The 13,744-nt window shown below is 43.6% G+C and overlaps 1 pseudogene; it reads right to left on the reverse strand.

The window, feature by feature from the left end:
• Nucleotides 1-9,065: 9,065 nt before the first annotated feature.
• LOC131825834 (large ribosomal subunit protein eL8-like) lies at nt 9,066-9,893 on the reverse strand (annotated as a pseudogene).
• Nucleotides 9,894-13,744: the final 3,851 nt, after the last annotated feature.

Raw genomic sequence — 13,744 nt, forward strand, 5'->3', positions numbered from 1 at the left:
TTGGGGCACCTGGGTGGCTATGTGTGTTAAGGTGTTAAGCCTCTGCCTTTGGCTCAGGTCATGATCCCAGGGTCCTGGGATCGAGCCCCGTGTCAGGCTCTCTGCTCAGCGGGGAAACTGCTTCCTCCCCTCTCTCTCTGCCTGCCTCTCTGCCTGCTTGTGATCTCTCTCTCTGTCAAATAAATAAATAAAATATTAAAAAAAGAAAGTCTGTGTTAATAAAAATTATGTGTGGCTTTTCAGCTGTTGGCAGAGAGGGTAAAAAATGGTTTGGGTTAGAGTGAGCCAACGGTGGCCTTCTAGAGCCACTTGCCTAAAAGAGCGTGGTTTGAGCCAAAAATGAAAGGGAAGAAAGGTATGGACCTCTTGGTTTCTGCGCTTCCTTGGATCTAGCCTCTTTTCTGTGCAGAGTATAGGAAGTTTGGAATCCAGGTCTGGTACTCACCTCCTTCCTTTGCCATCCTCCCCACCACTTGCAGGGGCTGTCAACAGGTAGGCTGGAACAGGAAAGAAACTGTTACTGAGGCCCTCTTTTCTTTTGGCCAACTTCCTTACATATAAATTTATATCTGTTCTTAATTACTTGTGCAAATATCTCTTAAATGCCTGTCTTCCTCTTTAGAATATAAGTCTTAGGAGCAAAGGGACCCTGTCATTTTCAGTATTGATTTCCTAAAACCAAAAATAGTATCTGAAACATAATAACTATTCAATAATACTGGTTGATGAATACATGAGTGAAGAGTAGAGGTAGACCATATTGTTGTGCTTCTAGCAGCTAAAAGAACAAAGCAAGAAATAAAAGGTTGCTCAACATTTAGTATTCTAGCCAAAAATTAGACCGCCCATGGCCACCATTCTAATGGATACAGTGTCCCTGGGATGTATCTACTCACTCCCTCACTCCATCACTGAGCAATCCCTCTTTCCCAGATAGTGGCCCCAGTGCTGGAGATGCCACTTCTATATTCCAGATGCTTTTTAAAAAATTCCTTTTGGGAGGCCTATTTCCCCACCCCCTGTACCCAGAGTTGCCCAGTATTCTAAAGCCTCTATCTGTGTTGGCCAGTACGTTTAGGGTGCCCTGCAATTGCTCACAACACAGGAAAGCCTGTGAGATGACATTCCAAAGGGTACTCCTCCCATCTTCTTTCATTTAAATAATTACAGGTCTCTTCCTCCTGAAAGAAGTTCCCCATGGGGCAAAGTCCTTCGGAAGATAATCCAAGCCTGGCTCTGCTAAGGTGCACTCAGACTTTAAGAGCCATCCTCTATCAAGTATCTCAGGCACTGGACACACTAGCAAGTAATTATTTGTCTCTACCAAGTGGAAAAACAATAGCCACGCTCAAGAGTTGAGTTTGACTCAAGATTTACTGGCTTTCACAGAGTAGAGCAGGGAGGGCTCTATGCTCATCTTCACCAAGGACCAAAAGAGAGACAGTGGGTTGAAAAGACAGCAAGTCTCAATGGCTGATTGCTGCTGAACAGTGGTTCCTTTAAAAAATAAGGTCAGCTAACTCTTATAGAGTATATTAGATGTGCTCACTGAGGAGGCCATGCTCTGAATAAAGTCCTGTGTTCCCTTCCTCCTTGGTCACCTCAGGACACTAAGCCAATTAAAGAGCAAGTTGCCATACCAGAGACAAGTCCTTTCAACAAAAGAGTCTCCTTCTACCTCAGTCACTCACTTGCTCTGTCTTTCAGAAAACATATTATATAGAAGGAAATCTCTCCAAGATCAAGTTGGCAAAGAGTAGGTTTACTCAACCATTTATTCATTCATCAAACTTTCATGACATATGAACTATGTGTTCGCAATTGTTTTAAGAGCTGAGAAGGTGTCAATGAACAAAACCAAGAAGGTCCCTGTTCTCATAGAGCTTATGCTTTAATGGAGAGGAAAGACTATAAACAAGCAAATCAATAAGAAATACAATTTCCAATAGTATTGAGTTCCAGGAGGACAATGAAAGGGATGATGAGATATAGAGGATGGGTTCTCTTTGGGTAGGGCTATGTGCTGGGGATAGGTTTGCTCATTTGGATTAGTGGTCATGAAAGAACTCTCCAAGGATTTGCCATTTTTGCTAATACTTGACCAACCCCCTTGAAGTTAGCCCTAAAGGTAGAGCTTTCTGGGTAGATGGAAGAACAAGAGCCAAGGTTCTAAGATGGGATGAACTAGGTGTGTTGGAGGAATCAAAAGAAAGTCCACGTGGCTGAAGTGTAATATACTGGAGGAAGAGGTAGAGGTCAGAGGGGTAGGCTATGTGGTGAAAATAACCAACCTGCCCTACTAATGCAAACTTTAGCAGTCTGTGCCCATTTCAGTCTCTGGGCACCTGACACTAGGTATGTGTTGGTATAGGGATCATGGACTGGTCATAGGATGTGGGCCCTGAGCTGACTTCAGTCACTTCCACCATCACACATACACCCAGGTGTATCCAGAGTCCCTCATTCTCACCAAACTTCTAGATGACCTCTTCCGTGTTTTGCTCTTATCTTAGCAAAATCAACAGAAGTGGCTTTGCAAACTCAGCATTCCCAACCAATGGCAGAATTCCTATTTAGACAATTTGTGTTTTATGAGAGGGAAGTGTTCAGTTCTCAGTGCTTTCTATGACTTCCGCATTAATTCTGTTGCTTTGCAGCATTGGGCTACAGACCAAATCCAATTCGGAGTATTAGCACCAGAGCTTCTCACTGATCAAGCCAGGGCTCTGCAGAGTTTTACAGCACCTCCTTTCATGTTCCCTAGTGATTGTTCTCCTAATTTTTGTTGACTTTTAGAGTCACAAGAGTCCTTGAGATTCACACTTTCCTCCCAGTGAAGGAATCTCAACACCAACATTCTTGTTGGGCAGTCATCCTTCCTTAACTGGATTGTTCCTCTAACGGAGGGTTCACCTCCATCTCTAGCAGTTGGTTCCTTTGTTGGGCAACTTTAGTTATTTGAAAGTCCCTCTACCTATTGAGTGGAAATTTACCTTCTGGTAGCATTTATGTAGGGATATTGGAAGAGTTACCTTGTAGTCTTAGAGTCTTCTTGTCTCAGAATTACATAACCAATTCCTCATCTTTCTTTCTGATGAAGTCTCTAGATTTTTCTAAGCCCTCAGATCTACTCATATCATTAGGACTTCTTTCGTAACAAATGGCTGCAAATTCACATCAAATTGATTTAAGCCAAAAAGATAATTCGTTGGCTCATGTAACTGAAAAATCCAAGAAAAGCTCCAGGACTGTCTTGGTCCAGCATCTGTTTTACCCCTGTCTAGACCACAGGCTTAGCTTTCCTTTGTGCTGGGGTCATTCTAGCACTCCATGGAGTAGCCCTCGGAACTCCAGGTTCACAGCAGTTCACAAGTGATGCCCTGGTTGGCTGGTTCTGGTTGCATTCCCACTGGTAAGGCAGGGGATGTGAGTCAGAGGCACAGAACAAATGTGCTGAGAATGAGGAGATGTGTTCCCCTAGAAGGGAAGTGCAGTGTAACTCCCTAGAGAAGAAAAGAGAATAGATGCCTGGGGGCAGAACAATAGTATTCCCATTGAACCACGGATTTGTCCACTGGCGTCTTCTGCCCCCAGAGAGATCCAGAAGTGTATAATTCTAATCTCAGGCTGATTTCATGGGTGATCAGAGTTCTTTGGTAGGTAATCAGCTCACTTTAGGGGACTGGTTGAAACAACACCTCCTACTTCTCTGCCATCTTGTCTCCTCCCCCTGAACCACGGATTTGAAAGTAACCAGTATGTCCCACTTTATCAGCTTGGGGTTCAATTAAGGTCACATCTCTTTATGCAGTATTCAAGTTAAAGACCTTAAGCTTCCAATCTCAACTCATCTTTTCCCTCCTACCTAGGTCTTCCCTTCCAGGATAAACAGAGAAGGGTCCCAGTTATTAATTTGTGTTTACCTGTTATCCTGCCTCATGGTGGGAGTGGAACTCAGACCATCAGAAATCAGATATCACAGCTGATGCCTCTGAGGATCCTAGAGACTTCTGCTCTGCTGCTGCTGTCCCCCTTACTGCACAGGGTGTCACCCTACTGGTCTCAGGTGGAATCTGGGACCGCTGGGACTGAATCTCCCATTCAAGTGTTGCTCTGGCAAAGGGCAGGGTGCTCTCAGGTTGAGAAGGAGGCCGACTTCCTACGCCACTCCCTTCCTATGCTCTGGGCCATAGGCTCAGCCAACAGTGTCCTCAACAAAGTATGGCCTGGGTTCTAAGCATGTACATAAACAATTTTTAATGTTTGAGGACTTTTGAAGATGGAGAAGAATCAGTACTCCTATGTTTCATTTAATGGTTCATTTATCAAAGTTCCAAATTTCTAAAATGACTAACATTCCATCAACTTTAAATGTTTTGTATTTCTCTGCATAGCCAGACAAGACTTACACAATTATACATCAAAACTAATTGACTCACAAATTAAATTTATCCAGTTATTTTGCCCTTGATGACTTAAGTTTCTAAACATTTGTCATATTCTAAAACAAATCCATATATCAGAATTTCTTAAATGCTTCCAATACTTGAAGAAATAAAAATAGAATGTAGTCATTTTATAACTGGTTATTAAACTTTTATTAAAACCATTTATAAAGTGCTAGTATCTGGATTTATTTATTATTTCTATTCTTATCCTCATTCTTACTTTTATTCTAATATTTCATGGAAGCTCTCTTCCTAAGAACATAAAAGCCACCAATGTTCCTAGCTTTCTCTTTGTAGACTGCTTGAAACAAAGGATGCTTCTAGCAAATTTAGCTTAAACACAGTGAAGTCTGATTTATTTCACAATGTTAATATAGGTTGCACACGGGAGTGGCAGCAGGAGGGGAAAAAAAAGAGCAGAAACTTAAATTTTTCCTATATACACTTGTATATTGTTGGAGTATTTTGTTATCAAGCATCTAGGACCTTTGTGGTGAAATATACAGTTTTAAGAGCTCTGAGTAACAAAAACTCAATCACACATGGCTAGCACTTTTAATATTTTTTCTACTCCCTTTGAGTCTCCCCACTCCAAGGCACCTCTGTCTCTTTTTACAAAATAAGAACCACAACCCACATTTATTTGTTTTTCCTCCTGTCACAAGCACTTTCTCATGTTCCCAAATATTCTCGGGATCCACGGACCTCTAACAGCTGCGTGACACTCTATCATGGGGACGCACCACAATTCACTGAGTCATCTTGCTTCAAATTTGGGAAGTCCACGAAAGATCGTTTAGTTTGAGTTTCTCGTTTTCCAGCTGAGAAAGCCACATTCCCTGAAGCTAGGAATTTGTTCTAGTGTGGCCAGCTGGTCAAAGCCTCGGCTGGGACAGGGCACTCCCAGACCCTGACCTCCACTCTTGCTGGCGTCACACTGCCTCCTGGGCTTCTGTAAGGCATTTTTTGGAAACTAACTGTAGGGCACTGCCTACATTCTTTCTAAATTACATTTTGCAATTTGGGGCCCATTATTCCTGCCTGTCGAGATCATTTTTTATCTTCTGTCATATAACCATTAGCTAATGGGGGACCCTGTAGCCAACATCAGAAATTGTGGCTTTCCTCTATCATGATGGGCCTCCTAAGTCATGTTGGTGCCCATAAAGGGGAAATAATGTCATAGCTTTTATCAGATAATTCCAATAGTCACCAGCAATTATAGGGAAGGGTGCTAATTAGCATACTCTGGTCCATGTTTCTCAGGGATCCCTTGGGTTCTGACATTCTGGGATCAGCATTCCAGCAGATGCCTGGGCTCTGCCCAAGCGCCAGTGCTCACAGGATGGAATAGGGATAATTATTGGGTGGGGAAAGCAAGGAGAGAAGAGAACTAACATTGATGACCAACTCTGGACCCAGCTCTGAGTCCTGGGGTGTGGATGACAGAAACATTGTGGGAGGGGGAGCCTGGAGGATGAGATGCTACAGTTTTGGATGAAAGCAGGTGGACTAGAGTATTTCCCTTTTTACTCAGTATCTTATCCTGAGGATGTGTCATTAAACTCTACATGGAGGAATTCACTGTGGTAGAGGAGGTCACTCTTGGAGGGCTGGGGCTTACTCGACTTTTTCCTTTACGTTTTATGAGACCCATTCTATCCAGTCTTTACAAATGCATCTTTGATATCGGGGCCGGCCTTCCAAAGAATCGCTTTTGGCTCATGTAATATGGATTCTTCCAGAATGCCATGTTCATTCTAACCTAAGTTATTTGAGATACAGCCCCTTCAAAATCTGTCTTTGGAAATGTTGTGGCGTGGGTTAACATTTTTCATGTATTGCTTTTCAGAAAATACTCAATTCATACAAATGCGATTAGCAGGCCCCACAGGATGTGATGGTTTCTATTTATGGTTAATGTTAATCCATTGACCATATGGTAGTTTAAATTTCTGGTACAAATTCCTTTTGTATGGTGTTATAGCTCATTCCTGGACTGCTATAATTGTGTAATTTATTAATGTGAAAAAGTGGACTTTGAAATGTAATAGTCCAGAGCTAATACGGAGAGCTGCAAGGGAATTTAGTGTGCTTAGGGAAGAGCTGTTTCCATGGAAACTAATTCCTTTGAGTGATATCCAGGGTCCCAGGCTGCAGGGTGGTTGTGTGTCCAGATGATGCAACTGGAATCTCAGGCTCAGCCCTGACATGAATCTCCAGGTGCCAAGGGCAAGTTCCAATCTCTTTGTTACTTAACCTTCTCATTGGTGACTTGAAAAAGTCAACCTAGTTCAGTGTTTATTAGGCCTTGGAATGTTAGTGACCACTTCTATATCTATTTGAAGTTTTTATTTTGGAGTGATTTTAGATCCACGCAGAAGTTGCAAAGAGAGTAGAGAGTTGCCATATACCTTTTACCCGGCTCTGATGTTAACCCCTTACATAACCACAGCACATTGTCCAAACTAAGAAATGGACATTAGTGTAATACCATGCACTAAGCTACAGACTTCCTTTGGATTTCCCTAGTTTTTCCACTGATCTCTTCTTTCTTTTCCAGATATCCAATCCAGGACACGACATTGCATTTAGTTTTCATGTCTCCTTAGACTCCTCCAGTTTGTGATCATTTCTCAGTCTTTGCTGATCATGACCTTGTCACTTTAATTTCTTTTTATTTTTTTAAAGATTTTATTTATTTATTTGACAGATAGAGATCACAAGTAGGCAGAGAGAGGTGGGGAAGCAGGCTCCCTACTGAGCAGAGAGTCCGATTCGGGGCTTGATCCCAGGACTCTGGGATCATGACCTGAGCGGAAGCCAGAGGCTTTAACCCACTGAGCCACCCAGGTGCCCTGATGACCTTGCCACCTTTAAACAATACTAGCCACGTACATTGTAGACTGTCTCAACTAGTAATGTTTTTAAAAAGTAGAACAAGATTAGAAGATTAGGATTAGAAAAATTACACAAGTAAGGTGTATGAATGGGGTCTGTGTGTTGTGAATGACAGAAAACTCACCCTGAATTGTCCTGTCAAACAGGAAATTTATTGGCTCATATAACTAAAAAGGCCAAGGGCATTTGTAGCTTCAGAATGCCATTTTGTATCCAATTCCACCTGTCTCTTGGCTTGGTTCTTCTCTCCTCTGAATATTCAGGTGGTTCTCAGATATGCACTCACCACAGACTTAGTTACAAGATGGGTTTCAGCAGCAGCCCACATGGTTATTTCACCCAGTGTGCATGTGTGTCTGTGTCTGTGATACTCACCTCTCCTCCATGTTCACAACTAAGCTCTCCGAAGCTGATTCTACCATCTCTGGTTCTACCATCTGCCCATCCCAGAACCGGTGGGAAAAGATAATCACTTTCTGCTTCTGATGTGAGGACGTGTTGCCCAGAATTGTGGCCACCATCTTGTCACCATGAAGGGAGCAAGCTGACAGCTGAAGACATGAGAGCCTTAAAGATGGAGTAAGAACCTGGGTTCTGGATGATATAATTTACTTGTGGAATTAATCAGCCCTTGATTTGGGTTGGTTGATGGGGCAATCAATTTCCTGGTTGCTTAAGGTTCTGCTAGTTGAGTTCCACTTTTCTTGCCACCCAAAGCATGCTAAATGATACAATGAAATTGCAGATTTCCTTGTTAGATATAGGATATTACCTGGATATAAGTTTGCTTGTTGGGCTTCGCTATTTGACAGCACAATACAAATTGGACTTCAGTGCTTTTTGGCTGATAGTTTTCATTAGAATTACTGTTGGAAAATCCAGCTTCACTGAGGCATTTTGGCAAAAACAGAAGTGATCCTTGTCAATTTTACACACTGTAAAGTATTCGAGTAATAGCTCCCATGTTTCTGGTTTAACTTCTTCCCATGAAGGCAAGAAGCAAGCCATGGGACAGGCCAGGGAGGGGGCAGGAAGGGTCCAGGGTGCTCCTCACTTAACAAAGGTAGTACATGGGCTTCTACTCATCCAGAGGGCATAGTCTGCTGTTGGTCAGAAAGGGACCCTTTGCCTGGAGAACACTTTCTCATGACAAACATTTGGGCACCCGGGCTGAGATGATCTCCTCAAAGGCCTTTCAACTCAGGCTAGCAGTGTGTGATGTAGTGGTGCGGAGACTCCCATGCCAACAGCAAAGGGTCCTTTCTCTCAGTGTACAAATCTCTGAAGGAATGAACACTTCAATAAAAAAGGTTTTTAAATAAAGATTTTTATTAAAGTATAAAGGGTTTTTTTTAAATAAAAGGATAAAAGTGATTTTTAAAAAGGTTTAAAATAGTTTTTCGAAGTCACTGAAATTTAAAAAAAAATGATGTAATTACTGAGAGAACAAACAGCAGCCCATCATTTCCCATTAAAGAGTAATGTTTTAAAGAGCTAAAGGAATGGCAATTTGGAAATGCATTGGCTCCGCCCATCATTATGCCCTATACACACTCCCTTCTTCTTCTTCTTCTTCTTCTCCTTCTTCCTCTTCTTCCTCTTCCTCTTCTCCTTCTCCTCCTCCTTCTTCTTCTCCTTCTCCTCCTTCTCTTCTTCTTCTTTTTTGAAAAACAAATTTCAATCACTTTTATGTACAGAAAACTCAACAGTGTACACTTAGCCCGGTTTTGTGGCCAATTCTTTAGTCTGCCTTTTTCAGCTTGGCGAAGTGAACCACCCACTTTAGACCCAGATATTGCCTCCCCTCGTGATGGGGGATCTCATATCTGTCACTGTCATTGGTCCAGACATCCTCCTGTAGTCAAGGAAGAAAACTTCCTTCCAGGAAGTGTTGACAGTTCCTGCTTAACCAGAACTCCTTTGTTTTCCGAGTTAACCTGTGTGAAGGCGACAGTGGTGCAGGTCTCCCAGCGACCAGATGCTCCAGCCTGGCCTTCCCTGTGATGATGCCGTAGGGAACACCCATCTTACAAAGCAGAACAGTCGGGAGGACAACCAGCTCAGTGGGGTCCACGTTGTGTGTAGTCACCACCAGCTGAGGCTTCTTGTTTTCTGCCAAGGTGATGACAGTATTAACCCTGCTTGAAGGACAGGAGGCCTTAGTGAGCACATCCCCTTTGCCAGCAGCTTTCTTCTCTGCCTGCTGCAACAATCTCTGCTTCTTCTCTTGCTGTGTCTCTGATCTGTATTTGTGGGCCATGTAAGCAGCTGAGTGGCTGGTGGCCCAAGGCCTGGGTGAACTGGTTAATGGAAGGAGACATTTTGAAACGTTTATAGAGAATAGCCCTTTGCTGCCACAGCCCCATGTGACGGGGCCATTTGACAAAGCAGGTGAGGTCCCTTTTGGTTGGATGTCCTGTCCGCTGCCAAAATTCTTGGACTTTTCTCAAATGGGGGGATCGATTGCCTTCTTGGCTTCCCGCTTCTTCACGACAGGGCACCCCGCGCCACCTTCTTCCCCTTTGCCTTCTTGCCTTTCTGCATGGTGGATGGCTGGAGGAAAGAACTACACTCATTTCTTTAAAGATGCGTATGAATAGTTGTTGCTTATCCCTCTAGCTTTTTAAAATGAAAACAATTTCTACTCCTTCCTTCCCTCCCACACACACTTTCTCACGAGCAGATACATACTTAGCATGAGTACGCTCAGACGTCCTGTGGATCCGCATACTTTGGGCATGTACATAAAGCCATTTATAAGGGTTTAATCCATGAATCATAAACAGAAGATTCTCATTAGGAATGAGCAGTGGCCTCTTGAAGCTTGCCTAGTGCTTATAGCATTCGAAGGTGGACGACGCTCAACATTTTCTAGAAGGCTCACAGATTCACAATGGACCTTGCATTTGAATAGTAAAAACTCAGAAATGGCAGGAAGTCCAAGCAAGAGGCAGGAAGAATCCGATATGATGGCAGCGCTGCGCTCAGGGGCTAGCATAGACCAGTTGTCAAAAACATTTGCTGAGAAAAAAGGACAGCTTCTCCCCCATTTTTAATGACCGAATAAGAGAAATAGAGGCTTTTCCCAGTAAAAAGTTACAAAGCAGAGCTTTAGGGAGAATCGGCGACTTCAGGACTCACAGCAGATATTCCTGGATTAAGTACTGAAACCGTTTGTAAATTACTAGGTAAACTTCAACAGGGCTGTGGACAGCCTGGAGCGGATTTGTTATTTTCCAGGGAATGACACTTCTTTTTTTAAAAAGTGTGAAACTGGCTCTGTTTCTTGAGCTCATTTTTCGGGGACTGCAGTTGTGCTCAGCAGCCCAGATCCAGTGCTGGGGCTTACACTTTCTCTCTTGCTCTCAAATTCCTTTTACTGAAACCCTATCTTTATGTGGGTCAGGGCTTCCTTTTTCCTTAAAACTTTTTTTTTTTTTCACTTTAAAAACAAACAAAAAAACACTCTCCTATTTCCAGAAATTCCTTGCACTGTTTATTTCCTGTTGGCTTATTCAGAGGCATTTTTTGCTCATGAAGTTTCAGGATGGTTTCTTGAAATCGTTAAAAAGTTATATAACTTTGCTGATTTAAAACTATCTTTGCTAAGTTCTTAACTGTTGGGTCTCTTTCTCCTTCAGAGCAGAGGCTCCTTCTTACCTAATGACGGTCTTAACAGCAACGCTAAAGTGGGCTGTACACCGTATGGCTCTCAGTTTTGCAGAATGCCAATCCATTATATGTATATTCCTCCTCCCCACCCACCCCAGGCTGATCCCAGAAGTAACAATCCTCTGTCCTGTACCAATTGTTATTACTTCCTGTTTCAATCCTCCTGATTGACACTGTTTCACCTAATCTCCCCAATGTTTCACCTAACCACTGCTGGCTTGTCTGGGAGCTCCTGGGATGTGCTGTCAGGAAGAGAACCTTGTACTGGACATGGGGCTCAGTCCCCAAATCTGCCTTGGTTTCCCCATCTGCAAAGCAAGAAGTCTGCATTGGATATTTTATAGTTCCCTTACTCTCAGGCCCTGATCTGTCCAGGCATGATGCCAGCCCCTCTATTTCTAAAGACCTCAGAGAAGAAAATTCTAGAGGTTGTGGTTCTTTAATTCTTCAGCCCAGTAACTGTAAAAACTTCTTCCTACCATCCTATAAATCTTTTCCCACTCAGTCAAGGCCCACCTCTGCAGCTACACGGATGAGTGGCTCTTATCTGCCCACAGAGAGGTCTTAGGACTCGTTCCTTCTCTTCTTCTTAAACTCTGACTACCGCAGTTATTCATATGTTTCCAGAATGAAGATTACAGGTACAGTGGCATGGTGCAAGGATGATGGGCTTGGGCTGGGGCAAAAAAACCTTCTGTTTCTGGGTGATCTTGGCTCTCTGAATTTCGTTTCCCCATCTGGAAGGTAGGGGTCTGGCCACCCTGGCTGCAGGGCTGTTTTAGAGGCTGTGTTGAGAGGATGCACTGAAATGCCCGCAGAGAGTAGCTGTCCTCAAGGTATGTGATCACGCTGGTATGAGGACAGGGATCTGGCTGGGCACTGAGACCCCTCAGAGAGGCTGTTACCCCACGGAATCTTCAGTGGAAGGGGAGGTAATAAATGAAAAGAAGAAAGTGGAAATAGAGCCCCAGAGAGAGGCTGGCTCTCTTTGACTCCACTGGGGTCCTGCAGGGAGGATTTATTCGGAACACTGTGACTCCCTCCCTGTGCCTTCCCCATCCTTGGGTTAAAAACAAAAAAACTTCCCCGAACTTTCCCATTCCTCCGTGGCCTGGCTGCGAATGCTGAAATTCCATCCCGTGTTTGTTGTCACCCGCGGGCCTGTTGTCATGGTTACCCAGATTCCAGGCCCTGGCCCAGGGCCCACCACAACCCATCTCTCAAACTTTCCTTGGCAGAGTAGAAACATTCCTCCACACTGTGAACTCTGGAGCTGAGAAAGGCGCACTCCATCTCTCCACGGCCTGTCCCAGCCCCATTCCTGTGCAATGGGCATGTTCTACGTGGTTCTGCTCAGCGTCAGTTTGGGGGGGCAAGTACAACATAATGATTTCCTCCATTTCTCTTTACCTCATTTAAGCTGAGGAATTACTTTCTTGTACCAAACATAATACCCTTGACAAACACTCCAGATGGTTCTCATTAAAATTCCAGTTCCTTTTTTTGCAATTCTTTTTTTTCTCCATTCTCCTTACACTGTTATGTCAAAAATAAACATCAGGATGAGGACTGAATGAAGGGTCTTGGGGATAGCAGCTCAAGTGAATGGAATCCTTACAGAGCCCCCTGGCGTCCCTGTGAAGGAGCCCCTAGGTCTCCTTCTTACCAATGGCCACCACACGTTCTTGGGGTTTCAGAGATATGCACTTTTGGGGGGGCATATTTGATAGTCAAGGTGCCCTTGGCCATGAACTCTCTATAGGAAGAGGGGCAGAGGGCCAGCTGGGTCCCTGGCCCTGACCGTGCCTGCAGAGGGATGGGGCAGGAGCGTGCTGTCAATCCCAGTTAGTGCACAGAGGCCTCCAAAATTCCTCAGGACCCTAGCTTCCAGAGAGGGGCGCACTTGCCCTAAGAAGTCAGTGGGAAGGACTGCTGATGCTGTTTTGCTTTTTTAGCAGCTTTGCAAGCCACAGGTTTTGCCCCCACCTCTGAAAAAATCTGCATGCACAGGGAAAGCGTGTGTCTCCAAGGATGTGTATTTGGTGTGTTTTTATTCCCAACTTTTTACTATGAAAAGAGTTTTACGGAAAAGTTGAAAGCACAGTGCAATGAATACTCCTATATATCTTTCCACCTAGATTCAATATGCGTTAATTTTGTCATATTTGCTTTCCCCCTTTCTAGACAAATAGATAGACAGATGACAGACAGATCAATCAGTCTCTATATCTCTTTTGCTGAGGCATTTGAAAATTAGAATCTTGCCCCTACAGTATTTTATAACTTTTAATTTATGCATTAATATAATTACATAATATACATTCTAATATAATATATTCTTTTTTAAATTTTTTTTATTTATTTGACAGAAGAGATCACAAGCAGGCAGAAAGGCAGGCAGAGAGAGAGGGGGAAGCAGGCTCCCCACCAAGCAGAAAGCCTGATGCGGGGCTCGATCCCAGGATCCCGGGATCATGATCTGAGCAGAAGGCAGAGGCTTTAACAGACTGAGCCCCCCAGGCGCCCCTAATATAATACATTCTTATTGTAAAATGTTCAAACCTTCAGAGAATACAGATGAGAGGGTAAAAGCAACAGTCCTGCCCAAGGCACTCCTCTGCCCACCCCCCCCCACCCCCAACTCCACAAAGGGTAGTTTGGCTTATGTCCCTCCTGACCTTTGTCTTTGTTTACCCAGATACATGAGCATGTCAATAGAAATG

The sequence above is a fragment of the Mustela lutreola genome, chromosome 2 (assembly GCF_030435805.1).
Source record: "Mustela lutreola isolate mMusLut2 chromosome 2, mMusLut2.pri, whole genome shotgun sequence".
In the NCBI taxonomy this organism is placed as follows: domain Eukaryota; kingdom Metazoa; phylum Chordata; class Mammalia; order Carnivora; family Mustelidae; genus Mustela; species Mustela lutreola.